This window comes from Panthera uncia, assembly GCF_023721935.1.
Source record: "Panthera uncia isolate 11264 chromosome C1 unlocalized genomic scaffold, Puncia_PCG_1.0 HiC_scaffold_4, whole genome shotgun sequence".
Taxonomy (NCBI): Eukaryota; Metazoa; Chordata; class Mammalia; order Carnivora; family Felidae; genus Panthera; species Panthera uncia.
In genome coordinates this window covers 25,702,785-25,726,844 of record NW_026057585.1, presented here as the reverse complement: position 1 = coordinate 25,726,844, position 24,060 = coordinate 25,702,785, and the positions used below count along the sequence as shown (strand labels likewise).

Below are 24,060 nucleotides of genomic sequence, written 5' to 3'. Positions count from 1 at the left end.
AGACCTGAAGAAGAGGCAGGGAGCTGGGCCCTGATGACAGTGTCTGTGCACCTGGGTCCAGTGGCACTCTAGGTCCCGGAAGCCTGGACTTCTCGATTCATTTTTTGCTAATTAATTTGCTTTTGCCTAATCTACTTTGAATTGGGTTTTTATCGTTTTGTTATGTAACATTCAAGTTATTGCTCTCCATCATCAAAGGAAATATGGTTCATGTCATTGCCTTCATCATTGTCAACCTTAGCGACTGCTTATTAATTGGGGGTTCTGCAGACAAAAGAAGCATCTAGCCCCAGAGATTTCATATTTTGTTATGGGGTGGCAGGGCGTGGTGGTGGAGTGAGTGCTGATAATAACAGTATAAGGCATTGTGGACTAAAAATTGCACTTAAAACCACCCTTCCTCTTTCCCTTCCTTCTCCTCAATCTCTCTCTCTCGTTGGAAAGGGTACAGAGGAGTCTAGAGAAATGACAGAAGTGGGGAACTAGGAGGAAGAGGTGGTGTTTGGAAACATTGTCTATTGGGAAGGAAACAGGGCTCCATGTGAAATGCACACTAGGCAATATCAAATGTGACCCTGGGTATTTGATGAGAGGTCAGAAATGAAGATGCAGCTTTAGGTGATACCCACAGAGGTGAAAGATGAATTTTCAGAAGCTTATACCGTGAAGGGAGAGCAGGGTACTAGCACTGAGCCGTGGAAGAGACGACTAGTCAGCATCAGTATCATTCAAGGGAAAACTCATGCAGAAAATTTACTTGAGAACACGGGATAGATGTGTCTTCAGGTATATACATTGATTTTCAGAAAATGCAGACTCTTGTTAAAGTAACAAAATGTATTATTCCTCCATACCTCATTAATTTCTTTGTCAGTTGGAAAAAATGTATTTAGGGTGAAATGCCTTCAGCAATTTTGACCACAATAGATAGTTGTCATTTGAAAATAATTTCGGAATGTCAGAGAATTAAATAATGTTTATGTGTAATTTTGACTAAATTTGGAATCGAAACAAAATGCCCACTCAAATGATAAGACTGAAGTGTTATTGTAGAGCAGAGCCTTGTCAACGTTGTGTGTAAGTCAAGGGTCTTTTAATTATTTTGAGAAGTCTGCAGGCTAGAAAGCACATCACATGAGAAGACGGTACTCTGATTGGAGCTACTATTGGAAATTCGTATGTAAGGATTTTGTTTTTTCCTGGCTTCGTGGAGCCAATGTTTATTATTATTTTTTTAATGTTTATTTAATTTTGAGAGAGAGAGAGAGTGCGTGTGCGCACACAAGTGGGGGAAGGGCAGAGAGAGAGGAGACACAGGATCCGAAGCAGGCTCCAGGCTCTGAGCTGTCGGCACAGAGCCCGATGCGGGGCTCGAACTCATGAACCCTGCCATCATGACCTGAGCCAAAGTCAGACGCTTAAGTGACTGAGCCACCCAGGCTCCTGGGAACCAACCCTTATTTATCTAGAATGAGAGAGAAAAAAGAAAGCAGGGGCATATCACACTCCTAAGAGTGTGTATACTTAAATGCAAGTATCCTGGACAATAGTAGACAGATTTTGAGCCCACTTGATTTTTGAAGCATTTCCCTACTTTTCCTTAAGTAAGCCCTGCCCTCCAGGTCACAGGCTCTTTGTACATATTTATTGAGGCTGAGGCTGATGATGACGTCAGTCCTTTTTCGACAAAGCCCCCTGAAGATAAAGCTCAGATTGGCTATGTAGAGTTTCAGACCAGATCCAGAGCTGAGCACCACTCCGAGGGCATGGACCCACCCAGGAGTGCAGCTGACATTTGAGACGGGATGTTCTTCATAATGCAGAACTGTCCCTTCACTGCAGGATGGTTGGCATCCCGGACCCCTGCATTAAATGTTTGCAACACACCCCAGTCACTCTGACAACCATATCACCATCCGCATTTCCAAATGCCCTCCAAAGGGTACTGTTTCCCTTTCTTAGGCTAGGGGATTGCCTCTTTGGGTCTGAAGACGTTAGCTCTGGAGAACTTGAAGGGTTAAGTGTTAAAAGATAGACTGAGGCACGTTAAACGTTTTTTAAGAGTTTATTTGAGCACAAATTGACCTGAATGGGATGCAGCACCAAACCAGAAGTTGTCAAGAGTGCTTGGAGGAAAGGAGCTGAGGGTGTATGTGTTGGGGGGCTTATATAGAAAAAGTGCAGAAGCAAAGAAAGGAAATTATTTGGTTGGCTGTAGCTTACAGCCTAGTTGGCTGTTTGTGGTTGGTTGTCCTTAGGGTTTGATTTCATAACCTTGGGGCATTTACAGACTCAGAATCTGGTCTCTTTCCATAGACTGCCATTGAACTAGAGCCACCTCAGTCTAACGGCCTGCTTGTCTAATTAATTTAACATGAGAGACCTACATGCCTAACCCAACCTCACTCCACCATCCATTTCTGCTCTTGACATGTTTCTTTCATCTCTTTGGTTGTCAAGCAGAAATAACAGATCTGTTGGGATCTCATTCATGACTGTCATCACCTGACTTTCTTACTAAATTACATACAAACGATATAGGCCTGTACATTAGAGTTAAGACTTTGGAGTTATTCCCTGGGAAGGAAAAGTTCCAGAAATCCAGAAACCTGGGAAGTGGTGTGGAGCCAAAAAAACAAAGAGAAGAATGAAACTGGACCACTTTCTTACACATACACAAAAATAAATTCAAAATGAATGAAAAACCTAAATGTGAGACAGGAAACCATCAAAATCCTAGAGGAGAAAATAGGCAACAACCTCTTCAATCTTGACCACAGCAGCTTCTTCTTATCTGACGTGTCTCTGAAGGCAAGGGAAATGAAATAAAAAATGAACTATCGGGACCTCATCAGGATAAAATCTTCTGCAGAGCAAAGAAAACAATCAACAAAACTAAAAGGCAACCAAAGGAATGGGAGAAGATATTTGCAAATGACATATTGGATAAAGGGTTAGTATCCAATATCCATAAAGAACTTACCAAACTCAACACCCAAAAAACAAATAATCCAGTGAAGATATGGGTAGAAGACATGAATAGACACTTTTCCAAAGAAGACATCCAGATGGGCAATAGACACATGAAAAGATGCTCAACATCACTCATCATCAGGGAAATACAAATCAAAACCACACTGAGATACCAACTCACACTGGTCAGAGTGGCTAAAATGAACAAATCAGGGAACAACACATGTTGGCGAGGATGTGGAGAAGAGGGAACCCTCTTGCACTGTTGGTGGGAATGCAAACTGGTGCAGCCGCTCTGGGAAACAGTGTGGAGGTTCCTCAGAAAATTAAAAATAGACCTACCCTATGACCCAGCAATAGCACTGCTAGGAATTTACCCAAGGGATACAGGAGTGCTGATGCATAGGGGCACTTGTACCCCAATGTTTATAGCAGCACTATCAACAATAGCCAAATTATTGAAAGAGCCCAAATGTCCATCAACTGATGAATGGATAAAGAAGATGTGGTGCACATACATACACACACACACACACACACACACACACACACTGGAATACTACTTGGCAATGGAAAAGAATGAAATCTTTCCATTTGCAACAACATGGATGGAACTGGATGATATTACGCTAAGTGAAATAAGCCAGTCAGAGAAAGACAGATATCATATGTTTTCACTGATATGTGAAATTTGAGAAACTTAACAAAAGACCAAAGGGGAAGGGAAGGAAAAATGAGATACAGAGAGAGAGGAAAACCATAAGAGACTCTTAAATACAGAGAACAAACTGAGGGTTGGTGGAGGTGGGGAAAATGGGTGATGGGCATTGAGGAGGGCACTTGTTGGGACGAGCACTGTATGTAAGTGATGAATCATGGGATTCTACTCCTGAAGCCAAGACTACACCATATGTTAGCTAACTTGACAATAAATTAAAACAAAACAACAAAAAAAGAGTAGCAGTCCTTCCTTGGAGCAAACACATGGCTTGTAAAACCCTTCTTGGGGTGGAGGTGTGGTGGGAAGATGACCTTGGTCTGTGACCCACTTTGCACTTGCCTTTGCACCTGAGGCGCTCAGCCAGAAGCCTCTCCCTGCATCTGTCTGTCAGACATATGACACTCCAGCTGCACCCCTGCCCTGACTGTGCCTGTTCCCAGTTGTGCTGTTTTATTTGTTGTTGATCCCAGTGCCTGAGGCCCTAATGTGCAGAAACTGTCATAGCTAGGCTGTTGTATTTCTGAGAAAAAAACATTTAAAGGATTTTTTTAGAGGGATAACAGAACTTGGCTTCTGTGGGGGAACACGTGGGATGTCACAGTATAGGTCTGCTTTCCTAAGAGCGTTAAGTCATGGTTTCTACAATGTTTGCAAGGCCACACGGCTGTCCACACCACTTTCAAGTACACCTAGATCAAAACGCCAACCTGGGCAGCTGCTTTAAGGTGCCTTGTAACTGCTTCCTTGGATATAATAATCTATCTGGAACAGAGGGACCACTCAGCCCTCAGAAATATAATTATTTGGGCCACCAAAAGCAATGTAGAGGGTTCTTGATGGTCTGTAGAAACTTGGAGAATGTAGTGTAATGATAAAGAAGAGAACAGTCATTGGCATTCTGGATTCAAGTCATAGATTTACTCTACTGGCTAGGTGACCTTGGGAAAGTTACTTACCCTCTCTTATCCTACCATTCTCAGGTATGAAATAGGAACGGTAATAATATAGCAGGCGCTTGTGACAGAGGGTTGTTGAGAGCATTACATGAAGTAAAGTAAGTGGAGAATTTTGCCCATTCCTGGCATGTTGTTGGGCACGTATTTATTACTCAATACATTGTAATTATTGTGATGAATATCTCTGTAGAAAGAAGAGTAGGCATTTGAGAAAATAAAGCTTTTGTGGGAGAGAAAGTAAGGGGAGAGGTGAGGCCAAAGAAGTAAAAACCCTGTTTACAATTACAAATTAATTTTATTAATATTAACAAAATATTGTTATATTTTGTCATGAAGTTTCAGAGAAAATTAGGAACATAGGAAAAAAGCAAAAAAAAATTGTGGTGATATATATGGAGTTAATGGAAGGAAAAGGCATTGCTTTAAGAAGCAAGAATTGGGAAGCCTTTGAGTTGAGATGGTAGAATTTATAGCTGGTCTCCTTGCCCACCAAGAAGCCCTGTTAATCCAGATTCCTTAGAGAACTAAGAGATTTCTTACATTCCTCTGGGGGCAGTGGAGTGGCCTGGCCAGCAGCAGCCCCATTTATGGGCAGAGCCTCCAAAGCCCCCAGATTGAACTGCACATAACAAAGCTGCCTTCTGGACAGGCGCGAAAAGATCAGGGTTTGCCTCTTTCAAAGGGCAGGAGACAGCTGCTCATGAGGCAGTGCAGTGGAGGGTTAATACAGAAATGCATGCGGCTGGACTTGATTTTAACATAAAAGAAAAACCCGCTGACAGTTGTATTTCTATTGGAAAGCCCTGTGGGTGGGTGGGGTCTGAGGGTTCCTAAGAATGAATGACAGATATGAGATGTGCAGCACGTAGCCGGGCATCGAGGAGGTAACGAGTTGTAGGATTAAAACTCACCTACCATCCACTGAGCCCCATTCCTCCTTCAGGGCCCTCTCTGGTCTCCTGTCTTCCAAGAAGCATTATTAATGTCACCCGTACCGGAGATGATGATAAGACTATATTAACTACAGTAATGACCATTCATTTCAAAGCCAGCAGGTGCTAGGCCCCATGCTAAGACCTTACCACATATCTATTTCTTAACAATCCAATCCTAGAAACAGTCCAACATGCTTTACGCGTATCCTCTCTAATTCTTACAACAAGCAACATAGGTTTTATGACCCTTGTCTTACAGACGAGAAAGTGCACTTAGAGAGGTTGTAGTGTGCCTAGGGCCATATGGCCTGCTGCAGACAGAGCTGGCGTTTGGACCCTGACCTTCTCGAGGTCAAGGGTCATCTTGTGTCCATCATGCCCCTCACAACATGACCCCTTAGCCCATTGTTCTGCAGAAGTTTCTCAGCAAATACTAATTTCTTAAGTGATCCAAATTCATGTTTGCCGTCTACACCCAGGAGTGGTACTATGAGATGTGCCTTTGTGTGTACGTCCTAGGAGTAGCAGGAAAAAGAATGTGGATGCAGTCTCTGAAGGCGCTCGGGCACCAGCACCCACCTGCCCTGGGCTGGCAGCAGCCAGGCTGCCCCCTCTAACCCTGCTCTTCCACGTCTCAGAGGATGCCAGGATTTAGAGCTGGAACTGGCCCCACAGACTGGCTGGCCCTGACCCCTTTGTTGTATAGATATTGCCATCCATAAATCTATAGGTCTACAGCCTTGATGAGTGAGGCCCAGAGAGGTTGAGTGAGTTCACTAAGGTCACACAGCTAGGAAGAGGCAGGCCTAGAACATGAACACAGGCCACCTCTTAAACCTGCATCCAGCCCCCTTTCCATTATACACCAACAAGACATAGTGTGAGGGCACGTGAGAGCAGAAGGGGTCTTTGCTTGGCTGACCATGGTGATGCCAAATCCTCCCTGGAGCTGAGATAGAGTGACACAGAGCACTCGCTTGCCCGCCATGATCTGCCCAGCCATCACTTACAAGCAGCCCCGGGTGCCTCTGTGGGGCAGGCAGGGAATCTGCCTGTCTGGACCATTTTGTCTGCCAAGAGTCAGGCCTTAGGGTAAGGTTTATTTTCTTAGAGTATAATTCTGCATGCTCCCTTAAAGACCCATCGTGATGTTCACCCAAACAGGCTGAAAATTTGTGGTAGTTGTCTCTAGATTATATTTGGTTTGCTTTGCTTATCTCAGCTTTCAACTGTTATCCCTGTCTGAACACTCCAGGATGAACTATAGGTATGGACATCGTGGTTAATTATTTTATTTTATTTTTTTTTTAATTTTTTTTTAACGTTTATTTATTTTTGAGACAGAGAGAGACAGAGCATGAACGGGGGAGGGTCAGAGAGAGGGAGACAGAATCCGAAGCAGGCTCCAGGCTCTGAGCCATTAGCCCAGAGCCCGATGCGGGGCTCGAACTCACAGACCACAAGATTGTGACCTGAGCTGAAGTCGGACGCTTAATTGACTGAGCCACCCAGGCGCCCCGTGGTTAATTATTTTAAAACATGCAATTGAAAATAATTTTATTGGAGGAAGAGACTTTTTCATGGTCTGTACCAAGTTTCATGAATTCACTGCTTTTTCTTTCCTGAAGGAAATTGTCCTCCACAATGGAAGATCAAAGATCAGCACATTCTTGGGTATATGTTAGTTGCAAGGCCCTGTGGAAAATAACTAAGTACTGTGAGAATTAGCCTCTGCCCTCAAGGGATGTACAGTTTAGTTGTAGAAACATAGTAATAAAGGTGGCAGATATTGAATACTTCCCAGGGGCCAAGTCCAGCGAGGAATGTGACCCTCCTGGACTATACCATCTGCGACATTTGAAGCCATTTCCTAGCAAACTTTTAGTTCCTGGGCAGAGGGGTCTTACTAGCCTCCCTTCCCACCCGCCCCCCTCCACTTCCATTTGGTGCTTCCTTGGCCAAGAACACGAGGGCGCTACCTGTGTGAGTTGGTCAGGTTGGTCTGCAGCCAGAGAATGTGGGGGCTGGCCACATCCCAGCAACACCACACCCAGATCTGCACACCCTCCACATTTCTCCGCATTGCTCGGGGAGAGGAGGTAAGCCTGCTTGGCATGACTCAGGCCACGGAAGTGAAAAGCCCAGACTCAGTGGTTCATCAGTTTCTCCCAGGTCTTAGTCCACGCTTACTAACCCGGCAGCATGTATAGACTCTGAGACCTCAAGGCAATAACGGGGAGTCTCTGGGGACCAGCTGTCTGAGACCTGTGGGTGACAAATATCATTTGATTTCATTTCCAGGGCTGGCAGGTTTTTTTCCTCTTTCCTTCTTTATGAGGGAATTTTTCAGTAGGGTTATATGAAACAGCAGCCCTCAAGCTTGTTCCCAAGCTCAGATCTAAGCAGGAGTTTTCAACATCTTCCTGGTTCTCTCCAGTTATGGGCAAGAAACAAATGCCATAACCAAATTTTATGACATTGTGGGAGCAGTGTCCAGGGTGAGCCTTGTAGAAATGGCACGTAAAGGGGCCCTGCACATCCTGTTTGCAGTTATAGGGACAGGGCAATGTTCACTTTACGGCTTGGCCTTGTGCCCCGGAGGCCAGGCCTAGCTCCAAGCTTCTCCTCTGAAGACGACCTCACAGTTCTCACACAAGGAGTCCTAGGCCGCTCATGAGCCCTGCGGTAGAAGTTGACTCCTCCAGTGCTAGAGAGAAATGGGATGGCCTGGTGCCTGAACGGTTTCTCCTTAGCAGCTTCAGATGGATGGAAAGTCAAAGAGCCCTTCTCTCTCATGAGGTGTGTGTGGGGGGTGTCTTTGAAGAGCCCCTCTCAGTGAGCTTCCCTGGGGGTGCTCTGCCTAGTACAGCACTTATCGGGAACCTACTGAACGCCACACCTGTGCCAGGCACCATAGAAGGAAGGATGGATGTGCCTTAGTTGTGTCCCCGAGGGCCTCAAAGCCTGTGGTTGCTGAGATAGACATAATTACTAACCCAAGATGGCGGTAAGAGCCCACTCCTCCCATATTCATTGCGGTCTGCTCTTCTCCTGGATTTGGGCTTGATAGAATCCTAAAGGAAGCACTGTCTCTTCAATGTTCCCTCTTTTTTTTCCCCCTCATTTTTATTTGTTTGAGAGAGAGAGAATGAACGGGGGAGAGGGACAGAGGGAGAGAGAGAGAATCTTAAGCAGGCTCCATGCTCAGTGTGGAGTCTGATGTGGGCTCAATCCCATGACCCTAAGATCATGACCTGAACTGAAATCAAGGGTTGGAAGCTCAACTGACTGAGCCACCCAGAAGCCCCTCCTCTTTCTTTCTAACACTGATCATCCCTCTGCGGGTTTAAGTGGGCTGACAGGGGAAGGAAGCATATTCAAAGTGCATTGAACGAGCAGGTTACCACACTCTCATTCCTCCTGGGGGGCGTCTGGGAAATGGTGTGGAGTCTGCCTGGCCTTGCCCCCTCCCCGTCCCATGCACGGGGCCAGGAAGCTGGGAGAGGTGCCTGCCAGTTCTCTCCATCCCTGGTGGGGGGCACAAACTCCCAGCAAGCCCAGCCTGCCCTGCCTGGAGGCCGAGCACCTTCCCGCAGAGAAATCCCTCAGGCAGGTTCACAGAGTGCACAGGCCCATGGAAGGGGGAACATGGCTGGATGTGGCTGAGGCATCCCAGTGGCTGCCTCACCCACCCAGGCCTGGGCCTGGAGATGCCGCACGGAGATGGAGGCCAAACATTCTGAGGCTGAGAGGAACCCCAGCTGGCTGCGTGGGAATGGCCAAATTAATACCCAACCCCGGCAAGAGGAATAGAGCCCCACTGGTGTTGACCTCTCAGCCTCTTCCCAGCAGGGGAAGCAGGGGCAGATGTGTTGTCTCCTACAGCTCTCTGTCTTTATGAAAACGTAGGTGCTCAGGGATGTGGGTTTGAATTAACCTCACACATACATAATGATGCTTCCTTGGTCCTTGGCTGCCCTGACCACAAGCTCAGAGTGTCACCTGCACAATTCTTACACCAACTCAACACACAGCTTTTGCGGGGGGGGGGGGGGGGGCGGGGGGGTGGGGGCAGCTGCTGGGTAGGAATGTTCTGGTTCCTGCTTTTCAGCATCATGTAAATGTTCTGAGACCAGGGTCTGATCTTGGGCCTTCTGGAAGCTGCTCCACATTCTGAGTATCGGGGTGGGTTCAGTGTTCATGCCTGCCTGTCAGAGGGAAGTTTCTGTGACGGTGCAACGGGTCTGTGAGATGCCCAGTATGGCTGTCATGAGCCAGCTTCCTGGGAACAGCAGTGAGCCATCCTGCCTGGCTCCCCCATCCAGACTCAACAGGGGCTAGCAAAACCCTCAGACCGCATGGGGGGGCTACACTTGGCCCAAGTTCACTTGGGAAGTGATTGGGCCTGCTCCTGCATGCCAAGGAGCTTGTTAGTATTTATGAGCTGTTTATTAGCCTTGAAGGAAATCAGCCCAAACCCTGGCGGGAAGGGAGGGCTGAGGAGGGAGGCTGTCTTCACCTCAGCGCCCCAGCTTTTGTTTGTATAAACAGCTGGGTGCTTGGCCAGCTGCCCTCCTGCTGGTGGAGTCTTCGATGCCCCGATGCCTGGGGCTGGCAGGCAGATGAGGACCTGGGACAAACCAGCAGCTCCTCCTTCCCCAGGCTCTGAATGTGGGGAAGGAAACATTCAGGTGTAAGGCCCCTTCATCCTCACACTAAGGGTAGATTGAAACCTGCCAGGTGTCTTTCCAACGCTCTCACTTTTCAACTGCATCACACCTGAGTTTTTTAATCAGGAGCGCTCACAGGGCAAAGGAAAGGTAAGTTTTCCCCTGTCAACCAATCACTCGCTCCGTGGTTGGGCCTCTGCTCTGGAGCAGAGCAGGCAGACCAGCCGAGGGACCTTTCTGAGGTGAGTCTCCTCCAGCTCAGAGATCACGAGCACTTACATCCAGCCCGACCTGCCGAGGCCGTGATGCTCTTCTTCTTCAGGCCAACATAGCCTCTTTAGTTTGAGAAGGGAGCAGCCGCTGACCAGAAAAACCGGTCATTCTCCAAAGATCCTGCCTGGGAAGAAAGCAGTTAGAGTTCGACCTCAAATTCTGTATCAGATTCAGGGGGCCACGCCCAGCAAAGCCCAAGCATTTTCCTTCTCTGCTGGGAATCTGGGCCTCTCTGGTGCAGCTTGGGCTGCCTGAGAGTGGTCTATTTTTTAGGGGGTATAGGAGCCTTCCGGAGAACTCATTCCAGGCAGAGAGCCAGTGCAGTGAGCCAAGCTGGGAGCAGAGCGTTAGGTGTTAGAGGCCAGGCATGATTCTATCCTCAGCCTGGCTTCTCAGACTTGTTACTGGGCCACAGGGAGACAAGGGCTGGGAGTAAACCACACGTTTAAAAAAAAATTCTAGCCCCGTCCCACCACTCACAGAGTGACTTCGGGCAAGTTACCTAACCCTTCAAGGGCGGCCCCCTCTAGCAAATAGCCATATATGTGTGGTTCCTAGCTCACAGAGTTGCTATGAAGTCGTGTGAGTTCGTGCTTGCAAACTGCTTTGAATATTGTAAGTGCAAAATATTGGGTGAAATGAAACCCAAAGCATCTGTAAGATTACGGGCCCAGGTAGCACTACTTTGGGACTCTACCAGTGCATGAGGAAGGGAATGGAGCACTTTCTCACCTCTTTCCACAGACCACTCACTTCTCCAGCACGTGAGAGAGCGGCGCTCAGAACAGTAACTGTGCATCCAAGGTGCCCCCCACCCCCACCAAGCGAGCACCCCTTGGGGACACAGACCCCTGGGACTGAGAGGTGGTTACTGGGAGGAAGCCTTGTAGGAGCAGGTGAGAGGGTACAAGTGGGTACACATTACTGTTAATGTGGCCTCTTCCACACCCTGTAACCAGCGAGGCCTGAGGAGCTGGGTCACAGGCAGAAGCCCTAGGCGCCACCCAGAGTCACAGTTTCTTAGCAGCCTGAAGTTCAGAGAATGGGAAGGGATGTTTCCTGGTAGGGGCCTAAGTAAGGCTCGTGGGCCTAGCTTCTTTCCACCCCAGCTATTAGTTTATGGTATTTAGTAAAACTCTTTGGTTCTTTTCTCACTTCTGTGGTGCTGAAATCTAACTCTCACAATCCCCACTCACAGAGAGCTGCGTTTCAGATCCTTTGTGTTAATCATTGGGGTGGTTGTTAAAACTGACCAAGAAGATTTCTAGAAAGGGTATCACCAAAAGACAGGATTTTTGAAAAGCAGCTGGAACCGGAAGTTAAGCCGGAAAATGGAGGCCCATGCTCTATTGGACAACAGGAGTGCTCGGAGCCCCTCATTCTAAGGAAGGGCCAGACCACTCACTCCATGCTTAACAAGAGGATGACTCCCTGTAACCTTCACCCCACTCCCTTCCGCAATATAATTAGAGACCTGGGGAAGGAGAGAGAAAGAGGGCAAGTTTCGGCCAGTGCAGTGTTCACGGGGGAAGGTTACTTCCTCCCCGAAGTGAGGTGGAGAGCCAGATGTGCTCTAAGACTGAGGGGCCATCTGCGTGGATCAGAACGTGGCAGGACTCGGAAAGTTCTTGCGGGAGCACAACTGATGTTCCTGTCGTTTGCAGGCACCCATAAAACTTTTAGGTCAAAACCTCGAGATTTCCCAAGGCAGAAGGCCTGTGGGAGCAGCCTGGGCAGAGGGCTGCAGAGGCCGCTTGGTAGTTGCTTGACAACAAGCCAAGTGGCCAAGTGAGGCAATACCCACCCAGAGAAGAGGTTAACGGCGCAGACTAATGCTGGCCAGACGGAGGTATGGCTGTCGCCAAAGGGGCCTCAGTTCTGGGGCTTTCTCAGGGAGAGAGGGAAGGAGAGGCTTATGCTGGATCTGAGATTGGAATTTTGACCCAGACTGGGCTGGACGGGCAAAGGTGGTGACTGGGGGAAATGCACCTTATTATATTTGTTTCCCACTTAGTTGAGGCTCCTCAAAATGTTTTTGCAGCCATGAATTCTAGGGGCTTTAAGGACATATTTTCTTTTTGAAACACACGATCTGGAGAAACCCAGAAAACGGAGCAAGAATGGATGCCTTGTTTGCAGCAGAGTTCTGAAAACGCTGAAGCATTCCTCAACGCCCTGACACCTGTTTCTCACCGGGCTAATACATAGCATATTAGTTTCCTATTGCTGCTGTATCAAGTTACCGCGGACTTAGCGACTGACTATAACAACTTTATCACCTTATGGTTCTGTAGGCTAAAAGTCCAACATGGGTTTCATTGCGCTGAAATCAAGATGTCAGCAGAGTTACACAGAGTCCTCACATGACGTCACTTCAACCTCTCCCCTTGCCTTTCTCTTCCATTGTTAAGCACCCTTGATGTTATATCAGGCTCGCCTAGATAATCCGGGCTAATCTCTCAATCTTAGAGTGAATTGGTTAGCAACCTTAATTTCATCTGTAATCTTGTTTCCCCTTTGTCATGCGACCTAACATAGTCACAGGTTCTGGGGATGATGACGTGGACAACTTTGGGGGGGATCATTATTCTCCTAACACATGTGACTTATGTATTACTGAATTCAGTTTAATTAAAAATACACGTGAGTCCCAGGTCACCCAAGCTAAGATTCAGCCACATTCCATCGCCTTGCCTCCGGGGGTTGGGGGAGGCTTACTGTGAACTGGGAGGCTGTGGCCAAGGGACTGCTGGACTTTCGTCATGTCTGGAAGGCCCCACAAAAGGCATTCAATCCCTCTTAGGCCCCGAGCAGGGGCGACTGGAGGAGCCTGTGCCCTGCATTCACCCCTAGAGGTAAGGGGCTCTGAACGCCCCTCTGAGCTGCCACACGTGTGCATCAGCTGACACCAGGACTTACTCTTTCCACTGATAAGCATCGTCTGCAGTAAGTGCCCGAATTTCAAAATTCCAGGCCGTTTTAACCGGTTTCTGGTGCTGGAGATGCTGCGGACTTTGGGAACAAGGAAGGAGGTGAATGTTGTCACAACGTTCCTGAGCATTGAGGCTCACCTTTCTCCGGGTGGAATCTTCTGGTTAAAGGCTGCATTGGTACAGGTGTGGAGGAGGAGGGAGCTAGAGCCAACCCCTCCTGACCTGCCTGGACGGTTGGTGGTGGAAGGGCTCTGTAGACACTGGGGCTCAAGCACCATTAACTGTGCTTACTGGGATGGGGAAGCATGCATTTCGTACAACTTTTCTGTGTATCGCAGCACTGGTGTCTAGTCCCTCGCTTCCCAGCTTGAGATGCACCAGCAGCTCTTGTACCCCCTCTAGATATAAAAATGAGGATCGGCCCCCATGCTAAGAGCTGGTTCCCTGGGCCCTATAGGTGTCCTGGGAGTAGAAAGAGGCTTTTGTGCAGCTTCATTCTCATGCTTCCATCAGTCACTTGAGTACTCACCCTCATTAGTGGGCCCCCACAGTTTAGGTTGGCCCTGGGGCAGGGGCAGGCACAGGTCCAGCAACCCCCTGGGACAGGAGAATGTTTCTGCTAGTGCTCCCCATCCCTCATCCCATCACCAGGGCACCTTGAGGACACCAAACCTTCCTTCAGCCCACCCTCAGGGTTGGTGTCCAGGCAGCTGAGGCCCCTGGCCCTGGAGCACTGCTCCCCCCCCCCCCACACCGCCTTCAGTTCTTGGGCACAATGACTCTCATTGTCTCTCTTCTCTTATGCAATAAAGCTTAACAGCTTGTTGGAAAGAACACGATGGCCTGATGGCCTGTTAAGTCAGAAAATCAAGCGTAAAAACTTATTTACCCTCTTGGAGAGTGGAAAGGGTCCAGTCCTCTCTTAGAAACACAAAACCGCTGGGACCTTGACACAACTCTTTTCCAGGAGCATTCATTCCTTTAAGATGAGGTCACTTTCCCCCAGGGATGGTCCAAAGTCTCTACCTTGGAAACACAAAAATCCACAAATCCGCTCTCTAAACACGTTTTCTAGAATGAACATTATTACTATCATAATGGGAACAATAATCACCTGTATTTCTGAATGTTTGAATAACAAGGCCTTGCAGATCGAAGCCAAATGCAGTCATGTTTCCAAATTGGTAGGAGCGGTTTCTTTCGTTTGGATGTGGAGCCCTAGCCTTGCATCATGATTTTGTCACAGTTATTTGAGGGGTGAAAAAACAGGACATTTCCTACCCCAGAAAGACCTCTGGATTAAGTCCAAAGACCTGGTTGCTGATTCCAGCCCTTTTACTGACTTGAATTTGAGACTCCGTTTCTTTGGTCAGGCATGGAAACCTCGTAACACTGCCTGCCCACCTGTGACAAGCCAGGGAGGGGGGGGGGGGCAGTGCATGCATATTGGAGGCTCCCGGTGGCCCTGCATCATTAGGTGGCCCTGGAGAGGGGAAGTGGTGGATAATTCCTGAGATTTTAGTGATTCTATAGGCAAGGGTAGCAGAAAGCATCCTGCTTACAACCCCTGCCACCCCCAAGCGCAGCATCCGAAGGACTCCCTCGGCAGAGATTGTGACAGCAGCCACAATGGCAGAATGAGCCAAGGAGAAGCAGGGGCTGGGAGAGGGGGCCAGAGGAGGTCAGACTTGCTGTCACTTCCCTTGTGGTGTCAGTGAGAGCGCTGCCCAACCTGGCAGTGAGGCAGGGCAAGACCCACTTCCAGGACAGAGTTCTAGCAGAGTCCTTTAGGAAACCTCAAGGCTGGGATTCTCCCCCTTGTCGGCATGTCCCCAGGCCCAAGCTGTGGCCCCAGGAGAGCCGTGCTGCCCGCCACAGAAGCTGTCATAACCCTACGCTCCAAGACTTTGCCTCTAATCCTGTCTTTTTAAAAGATTTTATTATTTTTGAGTAATCTGTACATCCAACGTAACCCAACCCTTTCAACCTCGAGATCAAGGGTCACACACTCTATGGGGCCCCTGGGTGGCTCAGTCAGTTAAGGGTCCCACTCTTGATTTTGGCTCAAGTCATGATCTCACTGTTGTGGGACCATATCTGGTCCATGGAGCCTATTTGAGATTCCCTCTCTGCCCCTCCCCAACTTGCACTCTTGCGCGCGCTCTCTCTCTCTCTCTCTCTTAACTACCAGTTGCCCAAATCTGCATTTGTGTCAGCGGGCTCTTTCACCCATCTCCCAGTTCAGATCTGGGGAAGGATGCGTAATTTGTGCTTCCTTTAGGCAGCCAGAGGTGCTGAGAAATTAACATATGCCCCGCATATGCTCAACTGGACTCTGGAATTAGCCATACAAATATTCCAGCAACCTGGCCTTTGGGTGGAATACATTTTCCAGACAGTTTTATACCTTTCCCCAGAGTTTCCCTTTAGGTGGAAGCTTTAGTAGCTCACTATGGTAGCTGATTTCTTGGCTTCCTTTCCTTCCCTGGATCCCTTTCTCACTCCCCTGCAAGTATTAGCCGCACTGGCCAAAAAAAACTATTTCCGCTTGAGTCTTTGTCTCAGGATCTGCTTCTGGGAGAACTCAAACTAAAAGAGGTACAAATAAACAAAAATGAATAGGAACTAGTAAAATGCTTGACACATTACAAATATTCAAATAAACGTTTGTTCCTTTGAAGAGACAACAACACAAAATCTGTTCTCAATGCTTATCCCAGAGCTGAGTGCATAGTAGACATTCAATAAAAGCTTGGAGAGTGGGGAAGACAGCCTAGTCAAGTATAGGCTAGGTAATCACCTGGTAAGGATATTATAGAGAGGTTGAAGAATCACCAGCTAAGTGGGTAAGACAGCCTTTGAAAATCCATACGTTCAGAGCTCTATGGGTGTGACTGTTGTCACAGCAGTGGTGGGGAGCCTCCCAGGTGCTAAGAATGGGATTTTTGGTTAGCCTGTCTCATCTTCCTATTGAATTTCCCACAAGCATTATTTTAAACAGCTTTATTGAGGTATAATTTATATATCAGAGTATTCGCCACTTTCAGAGTTGTACAACTATTACAACTTTTCAATTCCGGAATATTTTCATCACCAACCACCCCCCCCCCAAAAAAACCGGTGCCTATTCTCAGTCACCCCATTGTTGCTCCTTCCAGCCCCTGGCAAGCACTGTCCTATTGTCTGCTTCTGTAGATTTGCCTATTCTGGATATGTCATATAAATGGAATCGTGTAATGTGTGGTCTCTGTGGATGGATTCTTTCACTTGGCATAACCATGCTCAAGGGTCATCGATTGTTGTAACATGAATCAGTGCTTCATTCCTTTTGATTGCCAAATAGTATTCCATTGCATGTATATGCATCCTTCGTTTATCCATTCCTTACTTGATGAATATTGGGTTATTCCCACCTCCTGGCTATTATGACTAATACTGCTATGAACGTTCATGTACAAGTTTTTGCACATTTAAATGTTTTTGTGTGTGTATGTATACACACACCCCTAGGAGTAGAAATGCTGGGTCATGTGGTAGCTCCGTGTTGAACTTTTTGAGCACTATTTTACATACCTACCAGCAGTGAAGGAGGGTTCCAATTCCTCGTCATCCTCACTATTCTTGTTATTAGCTGTCTTTTTCTTTTATAGCCATCCTAGGCTGTACAGAGTGACATCACATTATTGTTTTGACTTATATTTCCCTAATGCTTAATGATGTTGAATATCTTTTCACAAATGCTTATTACGCATTTGTTCATCTTATTATGAGAAATGGCTATTCAAATCCTTTACCATTTTAAAGTTGTGTTTGTTTTGCCTTTTTTATAGTTTAATGTATTTTCATAGAAATCTTACAGGAACAGCATAGAAGACAGACAACATTAAAAGCATGGACTTGCATGTAGGACAACTCAGAAAAGTATAGTGAATGTGTTTTTTGTCTTTTTATTCTTGAGTTGTTAAGTACTCTTTATATATTCTGGATACTGGACCCATATCAGATATATAGTTTGCTAATATTTTCTCCCATGCTGTGGCTTTTCTTTTTAGTTTCTTCATGGTGTCATTTGAAGCACAGAAGTTTTCAATTTTGATGAAATCCAACCTGTATATTTTTTGCCTTTGGCTGCTTGTGCTTTTGGTGTCACATGTAAGAAATTGTTGCCCAATTCAAGGTCATGACGATTTATACCTCTATTTTCTTCTAAGAGTTTTATAGCGTTAGTTCTTATATTTAGGTCTTTGGTCCATTTTGAATTAATTTTGATATATGAGGTGAGCTAGGAGTCCAACATCATTCTTTTGCATGGTGATATCCACTTGTCCCAGAACTATTTGTTACAAAGAACTATAGAATTGTCTTAGCACCCTTGTCGAAATTAGTTGACCACAAATATAAGAATTTCTTTCTACATTCTCAATTCTACTCTACTGATCTATATATCTTTATTCTGGTGTTACAATACCTTGATTCCTATACTTTGCAATTTTTTTCAAAAATTTTTTTAATGTTTGATTTATTTTTGAGAAAGAAGGAGGGAGGGAGAGAGAGAGAAAGAGAGCAAGAGAGAGAGAGAGAGAGAGAGGACGAACAGGGGAGGGGCAGAGAGAGAGGGAGACACAAAACCTAAAGCAGGCTCCAGGCTGTCAACACAGAGCCTGACACAGGACTTGAACTCACAAACTGTGAGATCATGACCTAATCCAAAGTCAGACATTTAACTGACTAAGCCACCCAGGTACCCCTGAAATTTTGAAATCAGGGAGTATAAGTCTTCTAACTTTGTTCTTTGTAAGATTGTTTTGGCTATTCTGGGTCCCTTGCATTTATATGTACATTTTAGTATCAGTTTGTCAATTTCTGTAAAAAAAGTCAGCTTTTTGATAGGGATTGTGTGTGATCTGTGAATCAGTTTAGGGAATGTGGCCATCTTAACAGTGTTAAGTCATTCAGTCTACAGACATGGGATATCTCCCTATGTATTTAGGTCTTCAATTTTCTCAACAACATGTTTTAATTTTCAGCGTGCCAGTATTGCACTTCTGTTGTTAAATTTGTTTCTAAGTATTTTATTCTTTTTGATACTATGGCAAATGAAAATCTTAATTTCATTTTTGATTTTTCATTGTTAGTGTATAGAAATACAGTTGTTTCTTTTTATGATCCCACAAAATTTTAAAGTCTGTTTTTTTCCCTTCAAAATCAAGAGTTATCATATCCAAGAAATATTTTGTCCATCTTAAGGCATGGGATTCTTTGAGGCCTGCCACAAAGCACCAAAAGCTGGCTGCTGTCCTTGAGAGAAAACTGGGAAAGAAAATCTTGATGTCGGGAAGTAAAGTATGTGATTTATTTAGTCCAGATAAGGCAGGTTCATGTAGCCATGAACTTTAAAAAATAAGAAGTCCTTGAGCATAGAATATGGCTCTGGGGGTGCTACAAATAGGTTACAAAGTGAAAGGTTAAACTCAAAGAGCCAATAGTATTATGAGGGCAGGAAAAATGCATGGTAATATAAAACACATAAGAAGCATCCTAGAGAAACCAGGTATGCATTCAAGTACCAACTTTGGCATTAGCTATGAAATACCATGAGATCATCCAGTCTGCTCCTCCAAATTTACAGATGAGAAGACTCAGTATGATGTGCTATATAGGAGAAAAAGCAAAGGGTTTAGAGAGAAGTGACTGAGTCATCACTATCAGGAGACCTTGGGAGAGGCTCCTTAGCTCCTGTCCACCTCAGTTCTTCATCTGTAAAAGGAGAAAAATGTTGCCTGCTTTGTAGGGTGATTGTAAGGAATCAGTGATTGAGTGAGTCACCAGTCTTTCCTAGCACCATGTGCCAGGCACTGTGATCAGTGCTGGGGACAAAGTGGGGAACAAAAGGGACACAGTGAATGACCACAAAAGAGCAGATTTAGGGTGATGCTTAAAGGGCACAAGGCTCAGCATGGTGTTTCTCTGGCTCATTGTAAGTTTCAGTTAAATTTCCCAAGGGCAGGGCCCCATTGCATTTATGTCTAAATCTTGAGTGCCAAGCACATGCCTGACATCTTGTAGTTACTCAATAAGTTTGTTGAATTAAACAAATTTTCTTTTCTTACCCCAACGCAAAGGAGGACTTTAGACACTGAAGGGGAGAAGAGCGTTTTCCTGGCAAGAGCAGAGTGTTTCAGGAGGAGGTGACGACAGGCATGGAGATTGGAAAGAGAGGTGCTGGGCCAAAGGAAAAGGTACGTGATCAGTTGAACCACAGCTTATTTTATTTTTAAAAGAAAGATATCTCATGATAAATTAAAACAAAAACAGAAGAGCCTTCCTGGTCCTTTCTCCCTTTCTGCTAACATCTACATGTGAATGTATTTCCTCATCAAATACATCAGTTATTCTTAAACATGTAGGCTAAGTTTTAAAAGAAGTAACTGTGGTGTGTGTTAGCATCACTCTGAGAAAAAAAATGCAAGGAGTTCTGTGCATACTATCACAAGTTTGAGCCCATCCAAACTGGGATGATAAGAATTCTGAGGGCGGGGCGCCTGGGTGCCTCAGTCGGTTGAGCTTCTGACTTGGGCTCAGGTCATGAACTTGCGGTTGGTGAGTTTGAGCCCTGCATCGGGCTCTGTGCTGATGACTCAGAGCCTGGAGCCCACTTCTGATTCTGTGTCTCCCTCTCCTTCTGTTCCTCCTCCGCTCACACTGGCTTTCTCTCTCTTTCAAAAATAAAGATTTAAAAAATTAAAAAAAAAAGAATTCTGAGGGCAACATGGCTACAGGCAGGAGGAAATAACATCATGCTCTGGGTCAGGAGCCCAGGCCCCTGTGAATCACTGTAGATTTCTGCATGGGGAGGGCCTCTCATTCTTCTTGCCAGGTCCACAATAGCTTGAGGAGTCCAGAACTGCTGGGAGGGAGCAGACGGAGTGGGAACCAGGCTAGGACCACTGAGGCAACGGATCACCGTGAGCCGTGCGTCAGGCATTACACAGAGCCAGCCGGGTCCCCGGTCCTTCCTTGCCTTATGAAGTCAGCCCTTTATAGACTTTATGAATGAGAGCAAAGAAGAGTAAATGTTGAAAGTGATCCTCAGGTGGAAATCCAGACACTTGGATTCTAGGTCTGGCTCTGCTTCCCACTGTCGGTATGATCTTGATGGAGTCACCTCAGTTCTCTGAGCATCGGTTCCCTCAGTTGTAAAATGAGAAGTTGGCAGTAGGTCAGACGTGGCAAATACCCAAGAGGCAGGCCCCTGTACTCTGTCTCATCCATGGCAGACATTACCAGTCAATCACCCCTCACTTCCTTCCCACCCAGCCGCCTGTAACTCCTTCACAGACCAGCATTATGTGGAGCCTACACCAGGCACGTGGTACTGGAGCACAAGACATGACCTCCTTGCCTTCCTTTACCTGAAATTATGTGATTCTAAATCCTGTATGGACTTGTCCAGGCTTCCTACTAAAGTTGCCATGAGGCAGAAAACTAATGAGTCCATAAAGTCAAGAAATAGCCTGACGTGGCTCAGTGTAATGCAAGCTGTACTATTATTTATGCAGAGTGCTCGCAATACTGCTATCACACAGGGCTTTCCAGTTGCTGACGGAAGGGGCCTACCTACTGAGCTTGGTCAAAGATGGTCCCTGGGGGTGGAGATTGAGTAGCTGGGCAGAAACAGAGAAAAGGATTTTGAAAGATTTTTTTTTTTTTTCCCCGAAATATAAACTTCCAGTGCTATGCCAGAATGAATTCCATGCCGTGCCAGAACTGTTAGGGCAGCGTTGCTAGGAAATTAGCAGCTGTTAGTCTGGATGAGTTTCGACAGGAATGTGTCATTCATGCGATGCAAACAGAGAGGGCTTTGAAGTGGATGGAGCTGGTCTCTGTCAAGTGCTATTTAAGGAAGCGTAGCACAGGGCTTTTGAGACAGAGCCAAGGTGGAGAATCTTTCCCAAGGTGATCCAATTCCTGGGGCTGGACGGCGTGCGGTCACCTTGCATCCACCAGGCTTGGCATTGCCCTCCCTCACCACCGCTGCCTGGCTTTCCCTGCTGGGCCTGGCCGCTGGAGCCTGGGACCAGAGCGACAGCTGAACTGGAAGGAAGGTGATACCTCTTTAGAAATGAGCCCCGGAAAAATAAGATAAAAACAGAGAGGGAGGCAAGCCGTAAGAGACTCTTAAATACAGGGAAAAAACTGAGGGTTGCTGGAGGGATGTTGGGTGGGGGGATGGGCTAAATGGGGGCTGGGCATAAAGGAGGGCGCTTGTTGGGATGAGCACGGGGTGTTATATGTAAGTGATGAATCACTCCTGAAACCAATACTACACGGTATGTTAACTAACTTGAATATAAATAAATTAATTAAAAAACAAAAACAAAAACAGAAAAACCAGAAATGAGCCTTAGAAAGCTAACTCACCCCCCAAAATTCAGCCTTTGGAACTGTGAATTGGACACCTTAGGAGTACCCCTACTCATCTCCAGCTTCACCTCTGATGTGTCTTAACAATTTATTTGTTTAGAATCTTTGTCTCTCCTTTCTCTCTCCTTTCTTGCTGGAAGCTCCATGAGGGTGTGGAGTTTTGTCTGGTTTGCTCATAGCTGCTTCTCTGGTACCTGGAACAGTCTCTGGAACACAATAGGCACCAAAAAGTGTTTGTCAAATGACCAAATCCATTTATCTCTTCAATATTTTGTTCGTCCAGAAACTGGGTTTGTTTCAGCTAAGGAAACTTCTGTTGAATCTGAATGTCTGGAATTATTCCTGGGGTTTGGGTTTGGGATCCAGGAGGGAGTTTGAAAGGAAAGAAGGTTCCCACTGAACCTTGGAGAAAGAGACAATATAACAATAGCGTCCTTCATGTATCACTTCTTAGCCTGCAGCCGTGTGGTCACTGCGCCTCAAACAGCCCTCGGAAGTAAACGAGCAAAATTACAAGTAAACTTAGTTCAGGTTTTCAGAGGAAGAGATGGAGGTTCAAAGAAAGTCCAGTAGAACCTTGGATTGAGAGTGATTTGTTCTGTGAGTGTTCTGCACGGTGAGAAAATATTTCTAACAAATTTTAACTTGATAAATGAGTGATGTCTTGAAATATGAGTAGTATGTGATGGCATCACATGACCCCAGCTGAGCCAATGGTTCTTGAAATTCGGTTTGACGAACAAGTTTGGATTACAGACATGTTTCCAGAACGAATTATGCTCGCAAATCAAGGTTTTACTGTAATTTGCCCGAAAACACATGTCTACAACGTGGTAAAGCCCAGGCCTTTATAAAATAGACAAGTGCCTCCCTCAGCTGCTGGCCACCAGCCCTTCTTTCTCCTCCTTGCACCGTCTGTCCAGCTAGCTGCTTTCCAGAGGGGCAAAGCTGTTCTAATGACCAGGGTCTGACAGAAGTCCCTCGGAGAGTAGAGTATCGTGTAAATGACTAGCAGACTTGCCTGTTTGTTTGATCTGCCTTGGTTCGAGATTTCTACTACGTGAGCTCTAAAAAGCAGACTAATTCACTGTGACTCTTACTCATAGGATGAGAGAATGTGTGTCAGAGAAGAGAGAGATGTTCAAGTTTGAAATCAGATTTCCCAAATAACTAAGGTGGGAATCCTGGGTAGGATCAGAGTCAGCTGGCTCTGTTTTAGGGAACCCTTGCTTTGCACTACAAAATCAAATTTGTTTCCAATCAAGTGTAGGCTTAGAGATCTTAGTGATGTACCCCTGTTCCAGGCCACCAGACAGCCTTCTAATCTGCAAACTGCAGACTGGAAACACCGAAAATCTTCTGACTGAGCAACTGAAGATTCCAAATTAACCTCCCAGCAGTCTGGAAACATCCTCTGTGTGAGATGGTTGGCCTGAGATCTTTCTGAAGGAAGTTTAAATTCTGGTCCTGAGAAAGTACCATTGATCTGTGTGTATTACAGGATCACTGGATGTCCAGGGCAGTGGCATTGGCCTGCCTAGTGTAGTGGGGTGAAAGAAGTCGGGGTTTCACTGCAAATAAATATCCTCCAAGCAAATATTTAAATAATACAATTTTCTTCTAATGGAGCTTCTCTTATGTCTTATTCATGCCATTTTTTTTTTCTCTTTACTCATTCAGTTTGTGAAATAATTTTAAAACTTTAACATTAATTTCTTTTGCTGGGTTGTCAGGCAAAAACCACATCTGTTTTCAGAAAGGGCCTCGATGTTTGCTCACACCCTGATGAAACATGTTCCTCTGTTAGCTCTGATGGGAAGGTCGGCAGCATGGTCTAAATACAGCCATGTCCCAGCATCCCAACCCAGGGATCCAAAACCCCGCAGGCCAGAAACTGACAGATGAAAAGATATTCCGCATCATGAGATTAGGAAAATGTGAATCAAGGCCACAGCGAGATATCACTTCCTTCACACTAGGATGGCTAAGATAAAAAAGATAATACAGAAGTAACAAGTGTTAGTGAGGATGTGGAGAAATTGAAACCCTCCTCAAACATCGCTGGTGGGAGTGTTAACACTGAACGAATGTGGGACATTCTTTGTAGGTAACATACAGAATTGCAAAGTGACCAGTATGCAGCTCAAATTTACCACAGCTGGACTGGAACTCTTC

At 46.0% G+C, this 24,060-nt stretch overlaps 1 long non-coding RNA gene across 2 annotated transcripts in view; it reads left to right on the top strand.

The window, feature by feature from the left end:
- The window catches only part of LOC125912387 (uncharacterized), a 74,329-nt gene extending 54,113 nt beyond the window's left edge, over positions 1–20,216 (top strand). Inside the window, exon 3 of one of the 2 annotated variants that reach the window (XR_007454698.1) lies at positions 19,584–20,216. This is a non-coding gene — a long non-coding RNA (uncharacterized LOC125912387). The remainder of the gene's footprint in view (positions 1–19,583) is intronic. The other variant, XR_007454699.1, reaches the window with a different exon arrangement.
- Positions 20,217–24,060: the final 3,844 nt, after the last annotated feature.